General features: G+C 36.0%; 2 non-coding genes across 2 annotated transcripts; both read right to left on the reverse strand.

Annotated features, from left to right (window-relative positions):
• Window positions 1-6,137: 6,137 nt before the first annotated feature.
• Window positions 6,138-6,211, reverse strand: TRNAW-CCA (transfer RNA tryptophan (anticodon CCA)). The gene has a single exon. It is a non-coding gene; the product is annotated as a tRNA-Trp (tRNA).
• A 139-nt stretch (window positions 6,212-6,350) lies between these two features.
• Window positions 6,351-6,424, reverse strand: TRNAP-UGG (transfer RNA proline (anticodon UGG)). The gene has a single exon. It is a non-coding gene; the product is annotated as a tRNA-Pro (tRNA).
• Between the last annotated feature and the right edge of the window lie 10,932 nt (window positions 6,425-17,356).

Here is a 17,356-nt window from a genome sequence, read left to right on the forward strand (position 1 = left end):
AAAAGGGGTAATTTTTTCTGGGCCTGTATTCTTTTTCTAGGTTCACTAGGATTCTTATCGGTTGGGATTTCCAGTTATCTTGGTAAGAATATTATATCTATACTTCCATCTCAAGAAATTCTTTTTTTTCCGCAGGGGGTCGTGATGTCTTTCTACGGAATCGCAGGCCTATTCATTAGCTCCTACTTGTGGTGTACTATTTTGTGGAATGTAGGTAGTGGTTATGACCGATTCGATAGAAAAGAGGGAATAGTGTGCATTTTTCGTTGGGGATTCCCTGGAATAAAACGTCGCGTCTTCCTTCGATTCCTTATGCGGGATATCCAATCAATTAGAATTCAGGTTAAAGAGGGTCTTTATCCTCGTCGTATTCTTTATATGGAAATCCGGGGCCAGGGGATCATTCCCTTGACTCGTACTGATGATAAATTTTTTACTCCACGAGAAATTGAACAAAAAGCTGCCGAATTGGCCTATTTCTTGCGCGTACCAATTGAAGTATTTTGAGGTATCTTTTTTGAACTGAGTTGAATGAAGAAAAGAAGAATTGGAAGAAGAAAAGTTTTCTCAACACAGGGAGGAAGTCCCTTCTAAATTGGATTTGTTATTGTAAGGGGATTTTTAAGTATTTATCTAAAGGAAGGAACAAACGAGGATAAGAGAAATTTGCTTTTAATTTTTTTTTATCCAAGTTAGATATATCGCATACTATTCTTCCTTTTTCATCCGAAAGGGCTTTTTTTTTATTCTATTTCACTATTTCATTCCATCTAGATCTAAGAAAGAACCCAATGCACTGAAATTCCACTAATAACTAATATACAAAAAAGAAGAATAGATACAGGGTATCAAACCTATAGAGTTTTTGCTTCAAAGAAATAGAAATATCATGAAATAGAAATATCATCATATAGAGTCAGGGAATGGAATAGAGTCAGCGAATGAAGCATATTCATTAACAACTCCATTTACAGATCAAAAATGAAAAAAAAGAAAGCATTGCCTTCTTTACTATATCTTGTATTTATCGTACTTTTGCCTTGGGGGGTCTCTTCCTCATTTAACAAATGTCTGGAACTTTGGATTAAGAATTGGTGGAATACCAGGCAATCCGAAACTCTCTTAACTGATATTCAAGAGAAAAGGATTCTAGAAAGATTCATAGAATTAGAAGAACTTTCTCTCTTGGACGAGATGATAAAAGGGAAACTAAAGACACATGTACAAAAACCTCCTACAGGAATACACAAGGAAATAATACAATGGGTCAAAATAAATAATGAGGATCATCTCCATACCATTTTGCATTTCTCGACAAATATAATCTGTTTGGCTATTCTAAGTGGTTCTTTTTTTCTGGGTAAAGAGGAACTTGTCATTTTGAATTCTTGGGTTCAGGAATTCTTCTATAATTTAAATGACTCAATAAAAGCTTTTTTTATTCTTTTAGTTACTGATTTTTTTGTTGGATTTCACTCCACCCGTGGTTGGGAACTAGTAATTCGTTGGGTCTACAACGATTTTGGATGGGCTCCTAACGAGCTTATTTTCACTATTTTTGTTTGTAGTTTTCCAGTAATTCTAGATACATGTTTGAAATTTTGGGTCTTTTTTTGTTTAAATCGTCTATCTCCTTCGCTTGTAGTCATTTATCATTCAATTAGTGAAGCATAAATTCATTTGATCTCCCGATATTAATATTAATCAAATTAGCAAGCATCTTTTTTTAGAAAGAAAGCCCTTTTCCATTTTAGCAAAATTCTTTCTATTTATACCTACTTTAAGGTATTCATCATTGCAGTACAACTGTTGCAGTAGAATGACAACAGATTCGTGTATAGGGAACTAGATTAGCTTAGCTACCTATCTAATTTATTGTAGAAATTCTGGGATCTGCGATTGGACATGGAAAATAGAAATACTTTTTCTTGGGTAAAGGAACAGATAACTCGATCGATTTCTGTATCGATCATGATATACGTAATAACTCGGACATCTATTTCAAATGCATATCCCATTTTTGCGCAGCAGGGTTATGAAAACCCACGAGAAGCAACTGGACGAATTGTATGTGCCAATTGCCATTTAGCTAGCAAGCCCGTCGATATTGAAGTTCCCCAAGCTGTGCTTCCCGATACTGTATTTGAAGCAGTTCTTCGAATTCCTTATGATATGCAATTGAAACAAGTTCTTGCTAATGGAAAAAAGGGAGGGTTGAATGTAGGTGCTGTTCTTATTTTGCCCGAGGGATTCGAATTAGCGCCGCCCGATCGTATTTCCCCTGAGTTAAAAGAAAAGATAGGAAATCTTGCTTTTCAGAGTTATCGTCCCGATAAAAAAAACATTCTTGTGATAGGCCCTGTTCCCGGTAAGAAATATAGTGAAATTGTCTTTCCCATTCTTTCCCCTGATCCTGCTACGAAGAAAGATGCTCATTTCTTAAAATATCCCATATATGTAGGGGGAAACCGAGGAAGAGGACAGATCTATCCTGATGGTAGCAAGAGTAACAATACAGTCTATAATGCTACGTCAACAGGTATAGTAAGAAAAATACTACGTAAAGAAAAGGGGGGGTATGAAATATCCATAGTTGATGCATCAGATGGACGCCAAGTGATTGATATTATACCTCCCGGACCAGAACTTCTTGTTTCAGAGGGGGAATCCATCAAGCTTGATCAACCATTAACAAGCAATCCTAATGTGGGAGGTTTTGGTCAGGGGGACGCAGAAATCGTGCTTCAGGATCCATTACGTGTCCAAGGCCTTTTGTTCTTCTTCGCATCCGTTATTTTGGCACAAGTTTTTTTGGTTCTCAAAAAGAAACAGTTTGAAAAGGTTCAATTGTACGAAATGAATTTCTAGGTCCCGGGATTTCTTACCATCAAGTTGGTAAAAAGCCTCGATTTATTGGCAATTGCTAGAATTATCTATGATCTATTTTGGAAATCCTTTTTTTGTTTAGACTGCTTTTTGTTTATGAGATGTCTGGAATTCCTTATTTATATCCCATGCAAAAGAAGAGAATCCAAGGCAAAGGCGAGAACAATCAAATTAAAATTTCTTCTTTTTCGGAGGGATTGCAGGTCTTCTTAATCGTCTATTCGGCACAAGAAAAAGCCTTTTTCTTGTGCCGATTCTTCTTGTATCAAAATAAGAATCCTTTTTCTTCCTAATTCGTCAAAGATTACTATTTCTTCTTTATTCGGGTCTGTCTCTTGGACCTCTTTTTCTTTTGCTTAGGTTTAGCCGAGGTAGTGGACAAACAGAGGGGAAGAAAATATGGCGGGGGAAAAATTTCTTGTGATTGTGAGCAAATTGCTTGGCTTGTTTAATTAAGTTCAACTTCAAATTTACAGAAATTTTGCAAAAAAAAAGTAAACTCTTCCATTGAAGGTTTTTTTATTTTTAGGCTAGTTGAATAGTTTTGATTAAGGTTTTATTAGTTTATTACTCGAAACTAAATCAAGGATTTTCAGGATACTTCCTTCGTGGAATAAGATATTGGATCCTCGAGTGATCTCTTTTTCTTGTTGCTTCATAAGAGTGAATCGAATAGATTCAATTCGCGTTATAAGAGTAAAATAAAAATTCCGCGGGTCCTTTCCGCTCTAATCAGATAAAGGGGGGTAAGGACCCGCTAAGCTCCTACTTTTTCATGTTTACAATCTGGTCCCTCCGATTACTATAGAGATGAACCCAATCCAGAATATGAACCATAAAAGAAAACACCTACTAAACCAATCACAGCAATACCAGCTACAGTACCTATCAGCCAAAGAGGAATTCTTCCAGTAGTATCGGCCATTTCCCCTACTTTCCTCCACATTTTATCAATTGGTCATGCTAGAGACAAAAACAGTCATGGGTAGTTATAAGGATGGTATCCTTCCAAATGGGATAAGAGAATTCTTATTAGTCTCTTTCTTTCTCTCAATTGAAGAAGTAATTGGAAAATAAAACAGCAAGTACAAAAATGAGTAATAAACCCCAGTATAGACTGGTACGATTCAATTCAACATTTTGTTCATTCGGGTTTGATTGTGTCATAGTTCTATAGTTGGAATTTGTTTTATCGTTGGATGAACTGCATTGCTGATATTGATCCCAAGAAAAAAACAGTAGGTACAGCTAGTCCGTGAATAGCCAGCCATCGCACTGTAAAAATAGGATAGGTTCGATCTATGGTCATTGAGGGCCTCCTAAAAGGATCTACTAAATTCATCGAGTTGTTCTAAAGAATCAAAACGGTCGGTTATTAACGGAATTCCTTGTCGGCTTTCCGTGAAATACTCGTTTGGCCTAGGACTTCCAAACACGTCATAAGCTAAACCCGTACTGACAAATAACCAACCCGCAATGAATAGGGAAGGTATAGTAATGCTATGAATAACCCAGTATCGAATACTGGTAATAATATCAGCAAAAGAACGTTCTCCCGTGCTTCCAGACATGCTGAACTCCCAAAATTTTTGTACATTCAAAAAAGGAATTGATTCCGTAAAAGATGGGATCGACCAGTAAATAGAAAATTACTGATATTTCATCCTTGTGAGATTGTCAATTTTGTACCAAAGGTGTATTTTGAGTATACCGAATTAGTATAGCTATCCTTCCTATGGCACAGCAATCTGGTTTTGCCTGGTTCCGAAACATAATTACTTTTTTATTTTTTTTTTGTCTATAGGTAAGCTATATGTTATTCAAGGCATCAATAGAAAACCCCATTTTTGTAGGTTCTACTTACTTTTCATTGGCTTCGGAATAATAGAGTAATTCGGAATAGCAGCCAAAATCTTGGGAAAATCTAAGTTAATGATCAATAGGTTTGGATAAATAATTTAGGAAGGATATTCTCATACTGACACAATACAAGGACAAGTATATGTGAAATCTATCCTTTCATAATTCGTAATTCATCCTTGTATTGTTTGTTGGATTAGGTCTAACTTTCTTGACCAAACTGCGAGCGCGGAACTTTACGAGATGAAATAGGGAAAGACAGAAGATAGAATAGAACTTAAAAGGATAATTGAAGTGACTCGTCTTCGAATCTACTTTGGTTGGAGTTCGAAAAAGGAATAAAAATAAAGTAAATTCAAGGAAGAGCTTTCTTTTTTTTTTTTTTTTAACAGCCCCTTGGCAGGTCGTGGAATGCTTTTGTTCTCCTCTTATTCCATATGGAATACAATCAGTTAAAATAAGAAGGAATAGGGGAATATTCGATCGTTCACTCCAAAAAGAGGGTCCTATTGAAAAAGAAATTATCCAAAATAGAAAGAAGTTTTTTTTTTCAAATTCAATTGTTTATTTATCTCTTATTCAAAAATTTCCCTGAAAATTGAATTTCTTTTTTTCATTCAATGGGGTTAGATGATCTAGTTCTTAATATTATTACTTTACTCAATTGACAAATTCCACAACAAATCTCTTGATTCGGAATTAGGGACTCATGTATCATCTGATGAATCCACTTTCTTTTACACTTCTGTATCTTACTCTATCTTGTTTTTTAGTATTATCTAAAATAACTGATGAATTATGAATTTTCCATAACTTAGGTAAATGCTTTACCAACATATGTAGTGTAGTAAAAAAAAATAAATGGAATTTAACTCTTTCATGCTTACTTTAACTAGTTATTTTGGTTTTCTACTGGCTGCTTTAACTATAACCCCAGCTCTATTTATTGGCTTGAACAAGATACGCCTTATTTGAATTGACTGAATAATTATAATTCAGAAAAGAAAAATCTTTCTTTGGGATTCCTGGCATTCTACGACTCTTTTCCAGACTAATTAGGAATTCTTTTCTTGGTCATTGAGATTCGTGGATAATTTAGAGTACTATTTAGGGATAGATCGTACCTCTTTTTTTATCCCCTCGAACAAATCGAAATGATTGAAGTTTTTCTATTTGGAATCGTCTTAGGCCTAATTCCTATTACTTTAGCGGGATTATTCGTGACTGCGTATTTGCAATACAGGCGTGGGGATCAGTTGGATCTTTGATTGAGTCATTTTTTTTTTTTGATTGACCTCCTCCAGACCAGAGAGGAGGTCAAATTGAAATTGGAGTTACAATTCAATTTTGTTAAGTTATTTTACTCTGCTTCGACATAAAATAGATGGAATCACGCTCTGTAGGATTTGAACCTACGACATCGGGTTTTGGAGACCCGCGTTCTACCGAACTGAACTAAGAGCGCTTTCATTCATTCAAAAAGAAAATCTTTTTCTATTCCTAATGTATCTCACGTACGTATAGTCTCCACAAATTCAAGTTATACCCACTTTACTTTAATTGATCTCGTCGCTACTGCCTATAAAGAAGAAAGAAGTAATAGGTAGGGATGACAGGATTTGAACCTGTGACATTTTGTACCCAAAACAAACGCGCTACCAAGCTGCGCTACATCCCTTTTCCAAATTAAATTGTTGTACAATGCCATTGTACACAATTCCTGTCTTCTTTTCCACATCATAATTTTCTTCTTCTTTCTTTCTCTATCTATATATAGAACCCTCGTGTCATTTCTTCTTTTTGGTCTCATATAATTAAGGAATTATATACATATAAAATCCAATATAATTTCGCCTATAAAAGAAGGATTACTTTTCCTTGGTAATATATAGGAAGAAGGGGTCATCTTTTTCTTTTTTAGGGATAGGAAAATTTCGTCGATATGGTTCATTTTATATATAGCATAACAATCTTGGGCAAGAGTTTATGATCATATATGTATTCCAACAAGGAAGGAGGATTTTCAATGCGGGATATAAAAACATATCTCTCTGTAGCACCCGTGCTAAGTACTCTATGGTTTGGTGCTTTAGCAGGTTTATTGATAGAAATTAATCGTTTATTCCCAGATGCTTTGTCATTCCCTTTTTTTTAATTCTAGTTATTGCTATGGGAGGGATAGATTTCTTCGTGATATGACAAAATTTGATCCTTTTCAATCTTTTTTTAGTATCGGAAGGAAAAAGAAAGAAAAGATGGATTGGGTTGAACCTCAGAGTCATTAAAAATTTGGTAAACCCCATTTTTGAAAATAGAAATTCAATTTAAAGGGGTACCCAAGCTAAATAAGGCCTCAGAAATCAGAGCATAGAAAAGGCGGGGCTGGCTAATTAAATGAAAGGATTTCGAACCAAAATCTTTGCTAATTCGACAAGGATTGTATTCTTTAATTATTTCTCTATTTTTTATTACTTAATTAAAGAATAAAAAAAAATTATTCTAATGAATTTTATTCTTCTTCTTCGGATTCAAAATAGAAGAATAAAAGAATAAGTAGAAGAATTAAGTTAAGTCAATCCAAAAAGAAAAGGAGGTTCATGGCCAAGGGAAAAGATGTTAGAATCAGAGTTATTTTGGAATGCATCAGTTGTGTTCGAAAAGGTGCCAATGAGGAATCGACGGGGATTTCTAGATATAGTACTCAAAAGAATCGCCACAATACACCCGGACAATTAGAATTCAAAAAATTTTGTCGTTATTGTCGCAAGCATACGACTCATCACGAAATAAAGAAATAGGAACATCGTGTGTTTGATCTTTCCAAACAACAGAAAGAGTAAGAACTTCATATTTAATATATAAAGAAAACATAGTATAGAATACAAAATACAAATCAACTCATCTGATTTCCGGTAGATATTATTTCATATGTATAGAGGGTATTCATATACTATAATATGAATCAAATAAGATATGGATCAAAGAAAAACTACTTCTTCTGGATCCTAAATTAATAAAATAAAGAAGTGAATTTTCAAATTTTCAAATTTTAAATAAGGAATAAATCATGTATACATCTAAACAACCTTTTCTTAAATCTAAGCAACCCTTTAGTAAATCCAAGCAAACTTTTAATAAATCCAAGCAACCCTTTCGTAAATCCAAGCAAACTTTTCGTAAATTCAAGCAACCTTTTCGTAAATCTAAACAACCTTTTCGTAGGCGTCCCCGGATTGGCCCGGGAGATCGAATTGATTATAGAAACATGAGTTTAATTAATAGATTTATTAGTGAACAAGGAAAAATATTATCGAGACGAATAAATAGATTAACCTTGAAACAACAACGATTAATTACTCTTGCTATAAAACAGGCTCGTATTTTATCTTTCTTACCGTTTCGTAACTATGAGAACGAAAAGCAATTTCAAGCCCAGTCAATTTCAATAATTACAGGTTCTAGACCCAGAAAAAATAGACATATTCCTCAATTAACGCAAAAGTACAATTCCAATCGAAACTTAAGAAACAACAACCAAAATTTAAGAAACAACAACCGGAACTTAAGTTCCGATTGTTGATGTTTTATTCGAATTCGAAAGGGCCAGACCTATATATATTATAAAGAAAGTAATCCAGCTCGTTGATTCCTACCACTTAATCTTAATTTATTGTATCTTCCCGGAGTTCCCTCTCCGGGAATTCATCTTTTATTATTCCAGTATATTACTTTATTTATACCTTTAATTGATGATCTTTATTTTATTGGAAATCGTGTAAAGATTATTTGGATTTGATACAGCTACTTGTGCAAGCATTTTACGATTAAGAATCAATTTCTTCTTGTACAGGTTGTGTATTAATTTACTATAACTATCGAATACTTTATATACCCGCGTTGCTGCGTTTATCCGAGTGATCCACAAACGACGAAAATCCCTCTTTTGCCTACCTCTATCTCGATGAGAGGAAACAAAAGCTCTTTTTACCTGTTGGGTAATCATTCGATTAAGTCTTAAATGAGCCCCTCTAAAGTTTGAGGCAAATGAACGCATTTTTGTTCGTCGTCTCCGGGCTATATATCCTCGCGGAACTCTGGTCATTGAATCAAATTAACCTTAATGAATAACTAATGATTTCTCTTCTTTTAGCCACCCTTTTTCTCATTAATAACAAAACTAATTATTCCGATATATAAAATATTAATTCCAATGGCTTTTGCTATAGTAACCTTCCCAACCACGATTTTTTATTCCACTCCGTTCAGTTATTTCTATACGAAATAACAAATTCATTCTAATAATACTAAAAAAAATAGTGGGTTCCATCGTTTCTATGGTTCCCTTTTAAACGGTGAGGCCCTCTCTATACACCGGAGCCCTTTCTTTCATCAAAAGGTATTGCGAACTTGTATAGTCCACATTCTTTGGCTCTACCTATCCATTATAGAGTAAATAGCTCTTTTCACAATAAGAGTTATCCATACAGTGACGGTATTTAATTATGAAAGTTGGCTAAGTAGCTGACCCTGTTAGTCCGTTCTTTTAAGATAAAGGAGCATAAGCCTTTTTCTTTTTATTACTATTTCCTCCGCTTAATGGATAACCATTTGCTACCAATGGGAGAATTGCTTCTTATTTCCAATTTAGATAATTGGATTTGCACCAAAGGAAACCATAAATTCCATATACCATAGAAATCTAGGATAGAGAAGCTATATCCTATTCATTGGTACTAATCATGGATACTTCAATTTTTTTTATATTTGTTTGAAGTCATGATCTGAACGAGTCGCACATACACCCTAGCACATGTTCCTCGACGCTGAGGGCATCCTTTAAGCGCGGCCGTTTTTCGAGCATTTCGTATTGGCTGTCTTGCGTTTCTAATAAGTTGTTTAACCGTCGGCATGTTGTATGTATATAGAAAAAAATGGATTGGTTTAGATCCATCTTAACACTGATGATTGCTCATCATGAAGTCTTTCTATTTTCTATTAAATCGAGGAAAACACGAATTTAGCTGTGAAATAACTTTACAAGAAATCCGGACACTACCAATCCTTAAACATTTCTGGAAACCACACTGGATCAGTATCGCAGTGCTTGTCAATCATTTCATCCCCTACAATATCGACAAGTCCATAAGCTTTGGCTTCGTCTGCTGACATAAAAACATCCCTTTCCATGTCTTCGGATACAACCCAAAAAGGCTTGCCTGTTCTTACTGCATAAACCCTTGTGATCATTTCGCGAACTTTGTGTAACTCTTCTACTTCTAGTAAAAATTCTGGTGTCCTTGCCCGATAATAAGCACTAGCAGGTTGGTGAAGCATAATCCTCGCGTGAGGGAATGCTATACGCTTGGTGGGTTCTCCTCCAAGCAGAATGAAGGACGCCATGGAGGCGGCTATTCCGAGGCATATTGTATATATATCTGGTGTCACCGTTTGCATCGTATCAAAAATAGCCATTCCTGAGATTAGCCACCCGCCTGGGGAGTTTATAAACAAAAAAATATCACTAATTCCATCTTCTATACTCAGATATACCATGAGACCTGTAATATGATTCGTGATCTCGCAACGAATCTCTTGACCTAAAAAAAGTGTCCTTTCTCGATACATAACATTGTATAAGTCAACCCAAGTCGCTTCTTCATCTCCAGGAATCCGGTAAGGTACTTTTGGAACACCAATGGGCATATTAGATTAATATTATTAAATTTAAGTAAGAAAACCACACTTTAATATGGAAACGTAAGAATGGAACAGAAAGAAAGAATCCGCAGTTTATTGTCTTAATTTTTATTCTTATTCTATATGAATATTATAGATTCTATTAATACGTAGATTGAAAGGTTATACATATAAGGAATGTAAGACAGATTGAATAAAGAAAAGGGAATGGGTGATTTGAATGCTAAACAAAGAGGGGTAGCGATCTATTCTTCGTTTTTTCCAAATTGGCCAAGTTACCCATTGCATATTGGCACTTATCGAGTATAGAATAGATCTGCTTCTCTTTCTTCTTATGAACAGAATTGGCTTCTTATTTTTAATGGAATGAAATAAATATTCGCGCTTTCTGACACAGAATCCCCTAGAAGGGTTAGGTACATAGGATATGGATAGTCTTTTTCAATGCGATAAAATAAAGCGACATCGTGTCTATTTTTCTTTGCTAAAGGGGTATTTCCATGGGTTTGCCTTGGTATCGTGTTCATACTGTCGTATTGAATGATCCGGGTCGATTGCTTGCGGTGCATATAATGCACACAGCTCTAGTTTCTGGTTGGGCTGGCTCAATGGCTTTATACGAATTAGCAGTTTTTGATCCCTCTGATCCTGTTCTGGATCCAATGTGGAGACAAGGTATGTTCGTAATTCCCTTCATGACTCGTTTAGGAATAACGGATTCGTGGGGTGGTTGGAGTATTTCAGGAGGAACTGTAACAAATCCGGGTATTTGGAGTTATGAAGGTGTGGCAGGTACGCATATTGTGTTTTCTGGCTTGTGTTTCTTGGCAGCGATCTGGCATTGGGTATATTGGGACCTAGAAATATTCTCTGATGAGCGGACGGGAAAACCCTCTTTGGATTTGCCCAAGATCTTTGGAATTCATTTATTTCTTGCAGGGGTGGCTTGCTTTGGCTTTGGGGCATTTCATGTAACGGGTTTGTATGGTCCTGGGATATGGGTATCCGATCCTTATGGACTAACTGGAAAAGTACAAGCTGTAAATCCAGCGTGGGGTGCAGAAGGTTTTGATCCTTTTGTTCCGGGGGGAATAGCTTCTCATCATATTGCTGCGGGTACATTGGGTATATTAGCGGGCTTATTCCATCTTAGTGTCCGTCCGCCTCAACGTCTATATAAAGGATTACGTATGGGCAATATTGAAACTGTACTTTCCAGTAGTATCGCTGCTGTTTTTTTTGCAGCTTTCGTAGTTGCTGGAACTATGTGGTATGGGTCAGCAACGACCCCAATCGAATTATTTGGGCCTACTCGTTATCAGTGGGATCAGGGATACTTTCAGCAAGAAATATATCGAAGAGTTAGCAATGGTTTAGCCGAAAATCTTAGTTTATCAGAAGCTTGGTCTAAAATTCCCGAAAAATTAGCCTTTTATGATTATATTGGTAATAATCCGGCAAAAGGGGGATTATTCAGAGCAGGCTCAATGGACAATGGGGATGGAATAGCTGTTGGATGGTTAGGACATCCCGTCTTTAGAGATAAAGAAGGACGTGAGCTTTTTGTACGCCGTATGCCTACTTTTTTTGAAACATTTCCGGTTGTTTTGGTAGATGAGGAGGGAATTGTTAGAGCAGACGTTCCTTTTAGAAGAGCAGAATCCAAATATAGTGTTGAACAAGTAGGTGTAACGGTGGAGTTCTATGGTGGCGAACTTAATGGAGTAAGTTATTCTGATCCTGCTACTGTAAAAAAATATGCGAGGCGTTCTCAATTAGGGGAAATTTTTGAATTAGACCGGGCTACTTTGAAATCTGATGGTGTTTTTCGCAGCAGTCCAAGGGGTTGGTTCACTTTTGGTCATGCTACCTTTGCTTTGCTCTTCTTTTTCGGACACATTTGGCATGGCGCTAGAACATTGTTCCGAGATGTTTTTGCTGGTATTGATCCAGATTTGGATGCTCAAGTGGAATTTGGAACATTCCAAAAAGTGGGAGATCCAACTACAAGGAAACAGGCAGTTTGATACACATTGTTATAGTATCTTTCACCTCTCTTTTTTGATTTGACATGGGAAACATCTCCCATCCTTTCTTTGACTCTTTTTCTTTCTTTATATGGGAAATTATCCCAAATGACAAATGAATAGGTGTGGAAGTTATAATTGTAAATAAACCAGGATCGAATCTATGGAAGCATTGGTTTATACGTTCCTTTTAGTTTCGACTTTAGGGATAATTTTTTTCGCTATCTTCTTCCGAGAACCACCTAAGGTTCCACCAACTCCAACTAAAAGAATAAAATAATTTCATTTAAGTAAGAAGTCCCCCTATCTGGGAGACTTCTTACTTAAATTAGTCTCCGTGTTCTTCGAATGGATCTCTTAATTGTTGAGAGGGTTGCCCAAACGCGGTATATAAGGCATACCCAGTAAAGCTTACAAGTAAACCAGATATGGAGATGGCGACTAAAGTTGCTGTTTCCATTTTTATAGAATTTCAAGATTACAATGGATCTACGAAAAGATCGTGTATTTACAACTACAACGGAATAGTATACAAAGTCAACACCAATGATTAAATAGAATTTATGGCTACACAAACCGTTGAAGATAGTTCTAAACCTAGGCCAAAACGAACTGGTGCAGGTAGTTTACTGAAACCCTTGAATTCGGAATATGGGAAAGTCGCCCCGGGTTGGGGGACTACTCCTTTTATGGGGATCGCAATGGCTTTATTCGCTATATTCCTATCTATCATTTTAGAAATTTATAATTCTTCCGTTTTACTGGACGGAATTTTAACCAATTAGGTTTCTACTAACTAAAACTAGGAAGTCAGAGTTTTTCCATCCAAAAAAGCCTTTCTAGTTTAAGATCTACATTTCTAGATATTATGGTAGTTCGACCGCGGAATTTTTTTGTTTCGGTATCTCTGGAATATGAGTGTGTGACTTGTTAGAATTGATCCTATTGATAATACATAGAAAGGGCCTGTTATCTCTATCAAGATGATTCTAATTCGTCAGATATTATTTATTCTAGTATCTGGAACACGAAATAGATAGAGTGGATCAAAAAAAAATGGAACTATGATTCATACTCACTATTAAGACCTCGCAACCAGACTGAAAAATTCAAGTAGTTCTTAAATAAAAATAAAAAAGAAATTTTCTTCCTTCCAATTTTGTTTGCCCAAAAGACAACTTTTTTTCTCTCGATTTTGTCGAGTCATTACACTGATTCAATAAATGATTATCAAGCGGTTCTTATTCGAAGAACCCTTGCCTTTTGTTTAGCTTGAGACTAAATCATCGTGGCTCTAGTATGAATCTAAGGTTTTAATTGAACTGATTCATAGGATCTCAACAAGATAATTTCTATATTACGCATAAAAAAACAAATCCTTTATAGGGAAGAGAAAAGTCAAGAAGCCTCTAATGACCAACATAAGGGAAAGGAAGAAAGAAAGACGCGCCAACTTGAGATTTTTTGGCATTATCATCACAAAGAAGATATTCCGGATTTTTCTTATTTGATATCTTCAAGGCAAATCGACCCAATTCAGTGGCTGATGAAGTTTTGAACCTTTTTTCTAATATTCGTTGAAAATTTTTGTGTTTCTGCTTGAGCCGTACGAGATGAAATTTTCATATACGGCTCTTAGAGGGGGACTCGGGTTAGTTACCTATCTCAATAAAGTATATGATTGGTTTGAGGAACGTCTTGAGATTCAGGCAATTGCAGATGATATAACTAGTAAATATGTTCCTCCCCATGTCAACATATTTTATTGTTTAGGGGGAATTACACTTACTTGTTTTCTAGTACAAGTCGCTACCGGTTTTGCTATGACTTTTTACTACCGACCAACCGTTACAGAGGCTTTTTCCTCGGTTCAATACATAATGACCGAGGCCAACTTTGGTTGGTTAATCCGATCAGTTCATCGATGGTCAGCAAGTATGATGGTTTTAATGATGATCCTGCATGTATTTCGTGTGTATCTCACAGGGGGATTTAAAAAACCCCGCGAATTAACTTGGGTCACAGGTGTGGTTTTGGCTGTTTTGACTGCATCATTTGGTGTAACTGGTTATTCTTTGCCTTGGGATCAAATTGGCTATTGGGCAGTCAAAATTGTGACAGGTGTACCTGACGCCATTCCGGTAATAGGATCGCCTTTAGTGGAGTTATTACGCGGAAGTGCTAGTGTGGGCCAATCCACTTTGACTCGTTTTTATAGTTTACATACCTTTGTACTGCCTCTGCTTACTGCCGTATTTATGTTAATGCACTTTCCAATGATACGTAAGCAAGGTATTTCGGGTCCTTTATAGGGAAGGCATATCATAGAGAATTATAATTATCATATATCATATCGGGTAGGTTTTGGTATTTCATTGCTACAAGCATGGGTTATTGTAAAATAACACATGTCATTTGGATACTTCTCTTCAACTCCAAAGTATTTTTATACAATACAAATAGTTGAAGTTAATTTTACGAAAGAAAAAAGGCGGATTATGGGAGTGTGTGACTTGAATTATTGATTTGGCCATGCAGATAAAGAATTGGATCTGCCACATTAGAATTCACAACCAAAGGTGTCTCCGCATCCAATCAACATGTAAGTCCCCTACCTAGGAAGGATAGGCTGGTTCACTTGAGGAGAATATCTTCTATGATCATACCGCAACCATGTCATCCATGAACAGGCTCCGTAAGATCCCATAGAGTAGAAATGGAATAAGTCATGTGACATGATCCAGTTCTCTATTTATTACACTTACCTTTTTATTATAGTATGGAAATGCATTCATTTTCTTTGCATCGATTGTGATCCGCAATACTATCGGAGTAAAAGAAGGGATCTAAGGAAGAATGTAGGCTAAACTTTTTGATTTTTTATTAGTAACAAGTAAATATTTTGTTTGGAGGTAAGAAACTTGCGATATTGAGGGGATAAATACCAACTAATCAAGAGACATGAGACAATCCACAAAGCAATTGATCATGATCAAATTTGTAAGCCCACTTGGATATTGAGCATTTACCCATAAGAATAGGATTATTTTCAATGAGTAGTTGTAGGTGCAACTTCGGAAAAGAGAATCTGATAAAGCTTTTCTTGCCTAGAGTCATTGAGTCATTATAAACCTTAATTCTATTAAGGATCTTCCGCGGTCTTATTTCTTTCACTCTTGCTCGAGCCGGATGATGATAAATTCTCATGTCCGGTTCCTTTGGGGGATGGATCCTAAAGAGTTCACCTATCCCAATAACAAAGAAACCAGACTTAAATGATCCTGTATTAAGAGCTAAATTAGCTAAAGGGATGGGACATAATTATTACGGGGAACCCGCATGGCCCAACGATCTTTTATATATTTTTCCAGTAGTAATTCTAGGTACTATTGCATGTAATGTAGGTTTAGCGGTTCTCGAGCCATCAATGATTGGTGAACCGGCAGATCCGTTTGCAACTCCTCTGGAAATATTACCCGAGTGGTACTTCTTTCCCGTGTTTCAAATACTCCGTACGGTACCCAATAAGTTATTGGGCGTTCTTTTAATGGTTTCTGTGCCAACAGGCTTATTGACAGTACCTTTTCTAGAGAATGTCAATAAATTCCAAAATCCATTTCGCCGCCCAGTAGCTACGACCGTTTTTTTAATCGGTACTGTAGTAGCTCTTTGGTTAGGTATTGGAGCAACATTACCCATTGATAAATCATTAACTTTAGGTCTTTTTTAGATATTTTTTGATTCATTCAACCGTGAAGTACCATAGGTATCTAGGAAATAGTTACTTCCAAGTGAATCTTCCCTAGATACCTAAAATCCATTTTATTATGATCCATTTCGCGAAAATATAGATTGTACCAAAGATGCTAAATTGTTTTCTTTTTATTCTAACTCGAAAAAGAAGAAGAAAAAAAATTGCAATGGATTTAAAACGAGAGTTTATTCTTAAGTAAATCAATTGGGAGATGCTTCTCTAGAGTGTCCCATATATGTTTTCTATCTTCCATACGAAAACTGTCAATTCTCAGAAGATCTTCTTCAGTCTTACTCAAAAGGTCCAATAGTGTATGTATATTGGCCCTTTTTAGACAATTATACGTTCTAGAAGTCAATTCTAATTGATCAATAAAAATACAATTCAATGGAATTCCTTTTTTGTTTTTCTTTAGATTAGTTAATCTTTTTTGAAAAGTAAAAAGGGGTGGAGTAAACCTGTTTTTATTTTCTTCGAAACTAGCGCCCTCTTCCTCCGCGTGTAGAAAAGGAAGAAATAAATCAATCAAATTACGAGAAGCCTCATAAAGTGCTTCCTTAGGGGTTAAACTTCCATTAGTCCATATTTCTAGAAAAAGTATCTCGTGTTTTTCATTTCCATTCCCACAAGAAAAAATACTATAATTCACATTTCGAACAGGCATGGATACAGCATCTATAGGATAACTTCCATCTTGATAGTTCTTTCTGAGTTCTGTCTGATATCCACGATCTCTCTTGATCTGTAAATCAATACAGAAATCAATGGGCTCTGTCAAGTTAGCTATAGGTTGTGCCGTATCAACGATTTCTACGGAAGGCGGTAAGATGATATCTTGAGCAGTTATGTATCTAGGACCTTTGACGCAAATGGATGCGTCTCTAACTCCATAGAGATTACTTCTCAATACAATTTCTTTCAAATTTAGTAAAATTTCTTGTACGGATTCTTCAATACCTGCTATTGTAGAATACTCGTGCGGCACGCTCCCAAATTTTGCACGTGTGATACATGTTCCTTCTATTTCTCCAAGTAAAGCTCTTCGCAAGGCAATACCGACGGTGTCCGCTTGACCTTTTCTAAGCGGGGACAGAATGAAACGACCATAATAAAGGCGCTTACTATCTACTCT

The sequence above is a fragment of the Triticum urartu genome, unplaced genomic scaffold (assembly GCF_056163025.1).
Source record: "Triticum urartu cultivar PI428250 unplaced genomic scaffold, HENAU_Tu73 scaffold2, whole genome shotgun sequence".
Lineage (NCBI taxonomy): Eukaryota > Viridiplantae > Streptophyta > Magnoliopsida > Poales > Poaceae > Triticum > Triticum urartu.